Below are 11,568 nucleotides of genomic sequence, written 5' to 3'. Positions count from 1 at the left end.
GCAAGAACCCATCCCCAAATTCACATCATAAATGGCTGGAAAGCTGCAGCTTTATTAAAATTATTATGAGAAGCAGAAGTCTGAAGCCATCATCCACCAGCAGTTGGATACTACAGATTTAAACAATTATTGTAAGTTCTGTATTGGTCAATTCTGATCTTCAAGTTCTGCAATTCTCATCCCCCTGCTGTGCTCTTCTAGACATCTCACCCTTACAGCAGGGGACCAGATGATGCAGGGCTGTTTAGGTGGTAAGAGCTTCAGTACTATGAGCTACACAAACAAATCACAGAAGCAAACACAGCAAGAGTTGAATTGAAAGTTTCTCCCATTCCAATAATTTCTCTCTCCTAGCAGCTGAAATCTGCCAGAAATTCCATTACCAACTGCACAAAACATTTTAGGCTCTGCTTTTGCATAGACAGATGAGCAGAACACAGTTGTCAATAGATGGAAATGAGAAAGAGGCAGACTAAAAATCAGCAAAGATCTGAAACACAACTATAGCTTTGGATCACTAATAAATATGGCCAAAATATGGGGGAACAGATGGCAGATTTTTTTTTTAAATAAACATTTGTGTTCATGTGTATATATAAGAGCTCTCCCAAACCTGACCTTGCCAGGAGAGCACAGTATGACCATCAAAAGTACTCCCTGCTGTTTTTTTCATTCTGACAGTGTCAAAATTTGAAGCAACAGGGCTTTGGTCTCAAGCACTATCCTGTTACTCTCAAAAAGGTGCAGGCTAAAGCAAGAAACTTCTGTATGGCAGCAGCAAATATAAAGATTGTTCCTGAGCACATGAAGCTCTCAGTGTAGACACAACCATTTGTTTGCCACTTTAGAAACACCACCCCACCTACGCAGCAGTACTCAGCGCTTAAAGTTTCCCCTGCTTTCAGTGGGTGGGAGCCCAAGGGCAGCATCCTCTTAGCCACACATAACAACTTCACCACCCCAGAGCTCTGGGCCTAGGACTGGCAGTTTCCCTGTTAGCGTTCCTGCAAAGCTGAGCATCACGAGTGGAAGTTTCCTGCCAATAAAAGAACAAAGCACGAGCAGTCGTGAAATTACAGACCTTGTGCTAAATAAGAACAGTTCAATAACAACACTGCAGATTATATTGACCAATACATAATTTGTTAGTAAAGGATAAGCACCTTTTGTTCCCAGGAACTGTACAACCTAATTTGTAACCCTAATTTGTCTCTTTGTGAACCACTGGCATTCACATCAAGTCTGTTTAATTCACATTGATAAGTTTACACAATAGTTAAGCCATTCCTGATTGATTGTGTACAAACACAAACTACAATAGTGAGTCAGAGGAACAGTCAGCTCAACAATTCAACCTTTTTCACAAGTGAAAACTAGGAAATGGAGCTAGGAAGTAGATTCAGACATTCACGAGAGTGTCTCATTTAGATGCCTCTTGTGCAAATGCTCCTCCCTCAGCTGGGTTCCCTGGCCTGGCTTTATAACCCCCTGATCAATTTTGTTACTTCAGAAAGAGGAAATACTCTTGCTCCATGTTGGGAGTAAGCATTAGGAAAGCAAGTTCAGCATATATAATACTAGGTGATCCATCAAGGACTCCAGCAGCCTTTCTGAATTCTGCTTTTTAAATTATGCAAAACACCTCTCTTTAGGTCAGAATCAGTGTATCCCCACTCTGCACAAAACTAGCCAAGATTGTTTTCTGAGAGCCCATACTTTTAAAACAGGAGTTCATGAAATGCTCTATTTCAGTCTCAATTGTGAAGTATCCATAGTCCTAAATCTTGAATGTTTCAGCTGCCTCAGAATTATTAGCCTATGGTTCTTTCAAATGCTTTTCAGTCTGAAAATATATAAGAATGAAGGATGATTGTCTAGTACTCAGAAAAGCATTTTTATTGAACAATCTATTCTTCCAGAATTCTGGAGTTAAGTATTTTGAGCAAAATTCATGTGTGCACATATGCACGTAGGTCTGTAAATATATACACATTTTGTCTTATTTTCATGCAGTTCCTATACTTAAGGATTGCTGCCAAAGTCCCTATATTCAGACTTTGGGCAGCTTATGCAGGCATCTCTTCTACTGGGAGTGAAAAACAGTTTCAATCCAATGCTTGTGTGCAGCTGGCAAAAAGATGAGAGAGTGGCTCTTCAGGGGCAGAGTCTGCCTGGCACACACAGGGTCACTCTCTGTGCATGGAGGTCTCAGATGAAGAACTCCTTATTCCAACAGACACACCACAACAAACAAACACAGGCTCAAAGCCTCAGGCACAGCCAAATCTTGCAGTATCTTTGCTTAGCTCTCCAGAGCCCAATATACTCTCACTCCCACACTGAGCATCTATCAGAGCTACCCCTTTGTTCTTTGCAGGGAACTTTCACAGAATACTGAACTCTGAAATTAACCAATTTTTTCTCTTATTACATAGAAGTAAAGAGGGCCACATACATTCAAACATCCTGGCTATATAAGAACATAATTTTCTTTCCAGTGATGCACATACCAGGCACTTCAAGCTCCAGCAAGCCTTTCATGTCAGGTTTCTAACTATTAGAACCATACTATCATTTGCATTCCCTCTGGCCACGTTTAGATTCAAACTCACCTCTCCTGTACATACATCTCGTGTTTCATTTGTATTACTATGCACCATCTACATTCCTAATGAACACAATGGGATGCTGGTTTTGCCACAGCAATTCTTCATCATCTCCTTTTTTCCTGTTTTCCTGCTCCCTGCCCCCCTCCACGCTTCCGTGGGCCTGAGGATGTCATTCAGCTGACGCTTTCTTGGACCCCATGTGCAAACCCTAGTAAAGCCCATCTGGACTACACAATCTTTTTGAGAGTCTTTGCAGTGTTTGGGACTCACCTGAGGGCATCTGTGCTGTTGAGCCATGCACAGCCACTGACACAAGCTGCACACTGGAACTCCAGCATCACCACTGCTGATGAGCTCCCAGTCACAGGGTGTCCTCCCAAAAATGAGTCCACTGCAAGCAGTCAGCATTACTGTGATGAAGAAGTATCTATTGCTGGGACACTGGAAGCAACTGGAAGGTTTACAGCACTACTACACAGGGAATAAAACCAGGACAAAGGAGTAAAACCATTTGTTCTCTCCTGTGAATAAGAGGGAGCAAAAGCTGCCCTTTTCAGCCTGGCACACATCAGATTTTGCTGCTCATCCACTCCTTCCCCTTGCCCACTGCAGTGCAGAGCTACCCCTTCTCTCAGCCTATGTAGATCCCAGGACAAGGTCTAGCACTGCTCCAAAGGAGGGCACAACACCATGCCCCAACATCTTTATGCCACCCAGGGACCATAAGGTAGAGCAACATACAATGTAAACAACCAGCTTGCTAAAAACCAATCCCAAATTCCAGTAACAAGAAATGAGACAGGTCCCTTGCTCTTTTATTTGGAGGATCACTTATCTCAAGTTTCACTTTAAAAACAAAAAAACCAGAACAAAACACAGTTACTGACTTTAAGATGGACATAGTATTTTGGGAGAGAGACTTCATGGAACTTCCACATGCCTACCTAATTAAGTAACTTGACATATCTGACTGCAGTTTTTAGCTTTGGGGCTAAAAGGATTAATCAGCAGAATGAAACTGAATGTAAAATAAAGCAGTCACTAGGAGGGTTTAACACTAAAAAAAAAAAAAAAAGTACATTTCTAGTCTTACAAGATTTCTTTTCAAGTCAATCAAAAATATAGCTGATAGAAACTAAAAATGTTAAGTAAATTTAAAGTCATTTTGATTACTTTAGCCAAACTGAATTCATGAATGCAAAGGATTGTCGAAAAAAGTTTCTAACAGGAAAAAAGGCAGCAATATTTCATCAAGTGTATAAACTTATCCCAAATGCAGTTAGAATGAATGAGGAAAGATATTGTACATAAACATCTGAAAGACAAAAATTTGATCCATAAAAAATACATCATCAATAGCCATAAGACTAACTAATAATTGCACCACATCCATCACATTCAGAGGCAGGGAAAATATAAACTCTAAAACAAGGACAATATGTTGCTGGTTACAGTGTAAAATGGCCACTTGCCTAAGGCACATACAGTGTGCCTATGTTGCTCTCTTTTGGTCAATGTGCAGTACTGACACAACTTTCTCTGTGCAACCATTTCAGCCCTCAAAAAATATTTATTCAACTCTAATTCCAAAACTGATCTTACAAATAACCCTTAGCTTCTGATTTTAAATACTTTAAAAAACTAATTATTTTTTTCAACATCATTTCAGCTGAGAATTGGCTGGTGATGCAAAAATTAGTTGTTTCATCAGGCTTAAATCTCATATGCCACAGACTACTTTTACCAAAGTGAAGAATATTATATATGCATGCACAAAAATATGTATGTTGAAAGGGAAGAATAATTTTTAAAAAAAAAGGATTATGATAAGTTGGTTTGGTTGTTTCATATGGCAATGGCAGCCATACTAAATTTACTGCTCTTGAGGTTAAGGCAGAAACAGCAAACTGTAAAGCATTCACTGAAAATTTCAGTGTAAATACAGTTGTGTGTATAGTGGCAGAATAAAAAGGATGGGACAGTTAAAACAAACTTCGTGTTCCAGCTCACTGAGAGAACCCCATCACTGTTCATACAGAAGAAACCTTGCATGACACCCTAACACAGCCCTTCCCACTGCATCTCACCCTCAGTGGACTTTCCTACCCTCACAAACCACCTGGTTTAAATTCTCTCTTACCTGACACCTTCTCTCCAGTGACATTTCTATATCCTTGGTTTCCTCAGCTGTTGTCCCATTTTGTCTCCTCTGTGTTACTGTTTGCCTGTACATCTGTTATGCTATAAAAATGTTTAATAATAATCCCTGTCCTTTCCACCTGGGCTGCACAGAACTGCAGTAATAATGTTTATAACCAATTCCATGTGGTAGTTATACAGGGCCAAGTAACCTTCAGGCAATTTCTCATTTGGGGCAAGTAATCTAAATTAGAGATTAATCCTTAGGGTAAACATGGGTTTACAAGTACTATAAAAGAGGGCAAATACTTTTTCCCCATTATTTTTGTGAATTAGTCTAATCAACAAAGTATAACCTTCTTAAAATAAGCACCTAAAATAAAGCATTCAAACCTATACATGCGAAAAGGGTATGAGAATTATTCCCTATTAACACAGGAGAGTGCTATCACTCCTCTTGGATTTCAGTGGCACAAAATGCAATGCTTAACAACTTAAAATCCTCTCTTTTTTACTGAAATGTGTTTGTATGGTTTTGGCATATAATTTTAGCCAACACAGTTTGAAAGCTGTGTCCTTTCTGTGAAAAACAAGCAAAGAAAAACAGTTTGCGTAATCATACAAGATAGTAGCTACTGAAAAACTGATATTTAGAAAAATCCTACAGTTTACTATCTTTCAAAAAGCTGTTTATGCAGCATGATCCAGAGGTACCCACCTAATCCCTAAATCAATGGGAATCACACCAGGAGATGACAGAGTTAACTCAGGTGAGAGTTTCTAAGCAACTTTAAGACTCCCCTAAAAGTTAGTGAGGGAAATTGTGCAGCTAACTTCTGCATCTATACAAAGAACAGAGTAATAGCAGAAGAATTGTAACCATGTTGTAACCATGCATTTGATTAGTATTCTCACTAGAGCTGCTGCCCCAGGAGTATGATGTTATTCTTTGGAATATTCAGTTGGATGATGTTATTCTTAATGCAGCTATCCTGATGAGTGAAATTTTAAACTAATTATACAGAAAAATAGTGAAGAGAGATTAATGGAGCCATAGTTCCATCAAAAAAAGTCCTCCAAAGCCATGAATAGTGAATACAGAGTAATTCACAAACAGCCCCATAGGTCTGGAGTAGAAATTTAGCTTTTTTAACTAATTGCATTTTGTGTAACTTTGCAACACACACACATACACAAAAAAAACCCAAAACAGTGTATTTCAGGGAATATATATCAGATAAGCTGCAATAATGGAAACTCATTGATATCAAGAGCACCACAACAAAAATCTGATGGTATGAAAAGCTGATGTTATAATGTTATACAGGTCAAAAAATGAACACTGAGAAACACACATAAAAAATTATCACAGTGCAAAGAACAATTTTAAATCTACTGCTTATTTAAAGCACTGTCTGCTCTAAATAAGAATAACAAAATCAGTTATTAGTAACTCAAGTTTGAATCAGAGATCAAGCAAGCACATCTAAGACAAACTTCACATCAGTTGATTGTGAAGAATTGTAGGAGGACCCCAAAAAACGGTCTGCAGCTCCTTTCTGGCCCCCTCCTCTTGTGAGTGGTTTCAGAACTATGGCCACAAGGATGCAGCTGTAGGGCCACATTCTGGATGGCAAAATGCACAGAGAAAACATTTGTCTCAACCCAGGTACCAGACTGCTACTGCTGCAGAGTACCTCAGGGCAAAAAAAAAGAAGCTACATGGGGCCAAAGAGAGCAGCGACCTCGTGGGTCACAGCTGAAGTGTTTGGTATCCATCTACTGCTCATGTGCTTTCCCCAGGTACTCTTGCAATTTGCTGCATAGGCACCTCACTTGAATGCTGCCTGCCAGCTCCCTGACAGGGGTTGTGCAGTCACTGACTCAGGCAGAAGACAGAGATGCTCCAAAAGAAATGTGTATGAATTCCCTCTGACAAATTGGAGAACATTTTTAGCTTCCTGCTACCTCCAGTACAGGCTTGTCACTTGTGAGATCAACTAAAACACATGATAAAAGTGCACAGCAACGTGCAGGAGCTCCATCTTTCAAACACTTGACACAAGTTTAGGTCTAATGCTGCTAACATGGGAAGAGTCACAGCAACATCTGCACGTCCCACCCTGAGTTTGGAAACACTTGTTCCATGGAATGCCAGCAACCACTGCATCTCTCTGGAAACCAGCCCAAACGTACTGCAAGGCAATTTTCAGTTTTCTACTCAATACTATTAATAAACTCTTCATCCTCTGGAAGGACTGACATGTGCAGCTCTTTCAGGCTAGAGCTCTCTGTAGGCAGCAGGATGCAGCCTGTTACATCCAGGACCCTTCATGGTGTAGGCTGGTTAATGCAGTGTTGCTGATCTGAACTACACCTTAGCTGAAAGAATTCCAGTTATACTTGAGCCCAAACAGAAATTTACTGGTTAGAATCCCTTGACACTGCTGATATATCTGAAAGCAACTTCCTACCACTGGGGGCCGCACAGATTATTAAACCTTTTATTTTACAGCCTACAGAATAAATGCAAGGTTAAATACCAAATCTCAATAACCCATAGTAAGCAGGGAAAAAATATCCTGGAAAAGAAAAAAAAGCTTTGAAAATTCAATTTAAAATGGAAATAAATAAATAGCCAATCACTTTTTTGGTAATTATTTTAACTTTGATCTTTAAAATCTGCAAGTTGATTTTTATCCTATTGGTATGAAAATCAAATCATTTTTCAGTTGATAAACATTCAAGTTTACTAGTTAATTAAATCCTTTTTGGACTTCACTTTCCTCTTTCAATTTTAAGAGAGAAAAAGTTTAAGCTTTTAATAGCAAAGTGAACAGCATTATATAATTCTGTTACTTGATGTTTTTAATTGCAATTCCTGGTTTTAACTAGAGAACTCCTTTGAGGGGAGTCTGAGAAGAGTTTTCTTCCCTAACTAGAGAAGTAATTAGAAAATACTTGCCTTTTCTGTACCTTCAGTAATCTGCCCTTTTCTCTTCCAAACAACTGTGAGCTTCCCATATCGCTAAGATTACATGAATTAGGTTTGTAAATTAATACCCAAACTATCTGTGACATACTTAATTCATAGAAGTTATTATACATTAATACATTCCAGACTCCTGAATCTTTTGTGTTGCATTATAAAAATATCCTAAAAATGTGATTTTCATGGGCTACCACACAACTCAAAATATGTAAGAAAATCAAACTGCTTTTAAAAAACAAATCAGCTTAAGGATGCCATCTTTGATTTGTGTTTTTGTGGCAACTATAGTCTTGATCCTGAAAGTAATTTTTACTCAGTGCCACCCACCATGCTGTGAAAAGAAGCCCTCATATTAGCAACTACCCAGTCTCGGAAATATTACTATGCAGTGGAGCTTGACTGAACTTGATTCAAAGCATAAGGTTTTCCAGAAACCATCATGACAGATTTCCTCACAACCTGCCAGCCTAATACTGATAACTTAAACCCATCCACTCCTGCTGTCCCTGCCCATCTTCTCAGCAGCTCAGGTGACCACAGCTCCCTGTCAGGGAGAGCCGGGCAGCTTCAGAGCAGGGATGGTTTTGCCTTTGGTTACCTGTGAGGGCAGATACCAAGCCTGTAGGGCTTGATCTTTACTGGAGATGAATGCTTCCCAAACTGCTGCTTGGCAACCAGGTGCTGTATAAGTGGTGATGGAGCAGGGCTGAGGATTGGAGCAGGACACCATGGGCTATGAGGGCAGCACCACCGTGAACAACCCGCAGTGCAGCCGTGTTCTGTCATGTGGCTCAGTTGCTTTCAGAATTCTACATACAGTTCCCAGAGCTAGAGGTAGTCTCAACACCCAGTAGTCTCAAACAAACACAATGAATCTGTGAAACCATTTGTCCCCACTGAATAGCAAAACTTGGTGTTACATTTTATAGGGTGCATTCATAAGAAGAGCATTATGGGACTCCAATTACTACACTATATTGAAGAGTGATGCTTCACCAGTAGATGTACAACGAAAGGAAAGTTGCCACTGAAAGACACAATGTTTTCTTTAAAAAGAGTAAAGCACAATGAGTAAAACAGTAAAGTACAATTTATTGCTGATTAAATAATTGCAGTACAGTGCTGTACTTCCTGCTGAGACTTTGCAAGCTAAACTGCAACTCAGGTGAGATAGAAATTCCTAAATAACAAAAATGCTGACCCAACTTTATGCATGTTAGTGTTACTGGATGTTGTAGATATGAAAAAAAAAAATATATATATATTTATACGTACACAATTAACCTCCTAGAACTATAGAGAAGGTTATATAGCAGCCAGCTAAAACAAAAATGTACACCAATTTACTTGACTTGACTGTAATAGCCAAAGCTATTCCCACTGTGTTGTTGCAGTCTGTACAGGAAAAAAAGAAATTACTGTGAAATAGATCCCATCATTCTCAGATTCCCATTCTGAGAGCCAAGCTTCCTCCAAACAAGGGTCTTTCAGACTGTGTAGCCATCCAATTACTTCAGTTTCCTAATCCAAAGTAGGTTTTCAATTAACACAAATAATGGATGTATTTGTGTAATGCAAAGACTATATACAGCAGGCAGAGCTATTACAAAACAAACATGTTGGGCAAAACAAACATGTCTTCTATAGAAAATATTTCTATTCAAACTCAGCTAGGAATATATGACGGGATAGTTTGAACAATGATTCACCTTAGATGATCAACCACATCACTTTATTAAAGCTTTTTCCTCAAACTCAAATTTGTTAACATTTGGAAGTTGCAATGACGATTACTGTTTCCTCCACCTGAGCAGGCTGGGAGAGGGCAGAGGAAGGGAAGGGAAGAAAACTGCAAACTTTCACAGTTCAGAAAGAATGCTTTGTTTTAGCCACACCTTCCTCCACCACCATGGCAAACATCCACACTGCTCTAAGGATGGCACAGGCAAGGTACCATCAGCCTGCAAGATGGAAAATATAAAAATACAGCACTGTACACTGCTTTTCAAAAATAAGAAAATAACAAAGAACATTCTCTTGCTACCTCTGATTCCCATTATTCACCAGTTCGGACCAAGTTCTGACCATTACTGTGTCATACTCAGTGGCACACCTGTGAAGCAGAACACTAAGCTTCCTCATTTGTCAAAAGGCATGTCATGGCTGAAGGAAGTGAGGGAGCTGTCTGGCTCACATCCCACTTCAGAAAAAAGAGGATGTGGCAACAGAAGAGGAATACACACTGGAACCACAGCACTCAAAACTAATGGGAGGCACCAACTCTGTTCTTGGCATGTGACACAGAGAAGTTTCATGCCCTCTGGATATAACCCAGCCACACAGCTGTAGGCAACCATGCTGCTTAATCTGGCAAATCATCCCACAAATTAATTAAGAGTGGAAAGATTGTCAGGTGCAGCTTACCAATGCTAGTAGGAATTATTTCACCATGCCAGTAAGGTTTCTCAGTTGCTTCTGGTTGCATTGACACCAAAGCAAGCAGCAACAGCACTACACTTCAACCACCCAATGGCACATCTGTTTAGTACTGTTCATTTTGATGGAGCTACTTTATCCATTCTCTGAATCAAATAAATAAGATGGTTTGAATCCTAAACAGTTGTGAAAAAAGCTCACTCCCCTGAATAGCAAAAGCCTTGCTTGGGGAGGAAAGGGGCTCTGTGCCAGAGAACTCACTCAGCCGACATGGTCAGTTACTAAAAGCATATCTACATTGCACAGTGGCCCCCCTCAGGTTTCAGATAAAGTTCACATCTCTTCACAGGACAATTTATTCTACTTCTCGTTAGCAATGCTTAGTTGTTGGACTAATTTACTGCTTTTATAAGGGATATTGCATATTATTCGCTGTAAAAAACACTCACTTGCACTAATGAAACCCGCATGTGGCACACAACTGTCTGGGAGGGAAAGCAACAGCAGAGCTGCAAGGATCAGTTTCTTTTAGCAGAAAACTCCATATCCTACCATAGAACAGGTCCAGCTTCATTGGGAACACAGCAAGGCCCAGGTTTATACAGGCAAGGTACAGCTCAGGACTAGCAGCATCCCACTGTGGGAAGGGGCACCCTTCCTGGTCAGCCCTGTGAGCCTGTTCCACAGGCACAGGTACACACACCTCCTGCAGATGTCAGCAGGGATTTTTCTCCAATGAAAACTAGAAGTGCAGGTGCCCTCAGGCCATGCTTTCACAGGGTGAGGGCTGTTCCACGCTACCAATGAAGCGTGAGGTCTTTGTAAGGTTTCACAATGCACATTTTCTGAGCCAATCCCCGCAGGTGCCCATCCTGCCCTCACACCAGCGCTGAGGCAGCAGCTCCCACACCGCCGTGGTGGTCCCAGAGGAGGCTCCTAAAGGTCTGCTCGACACACAGGCTCGCTGTAACTGCACCACCACCAGCCTCAGTCTATTTCACGACAGCAGACACGGCGGACACGCATCTTTGGGGGTGCCTGCAGCACCGCTCCTTGCCCTTCTCAGCTTGAGGAGCTGCAGTAAGATGTTGGCACCACAGCAACGAAGCACAGAGACCGAACCCCCCGACCCTTACCTGACGCTGCCTCCTCGCAGGCCTCTGGTGGGTGCTTCCTCCAGACACACGGGGCGGTACTGGCCCGGGGCGGACCGGGCCGCGCCCGAGCTGCGTTGCCGAGTGCCCCTGGTGAGCAGGAGGGGCGAGCAGCCCCAACCTGCGCCAAACAAATAATTACAATAAGAGTGTAAGGGAAAAGAAAACCTCCAGGAAAGAGCAGTATCTCTGACTAAATCTCACTGGGTTTCCGGAGATTTAGTGATTAATAAAATTT

The sequence above is a fragment of the Calypte anna genome, chromosome 8, assembly GCF_003957555.1.
Source record: "Calypte anna isolate BGI_N300 chromosome 8, bCalAnn1_v1.p, whole genome shotgun sequence".
Taxonomy (NCBI): Eukaryota; Metazoa; Chordata; class Aves; order Apodiformes; family Trochilidae; genus Calypte; species Calypte anna.
Note: the sequence above shows the minus strand (reverse complement) of the source record.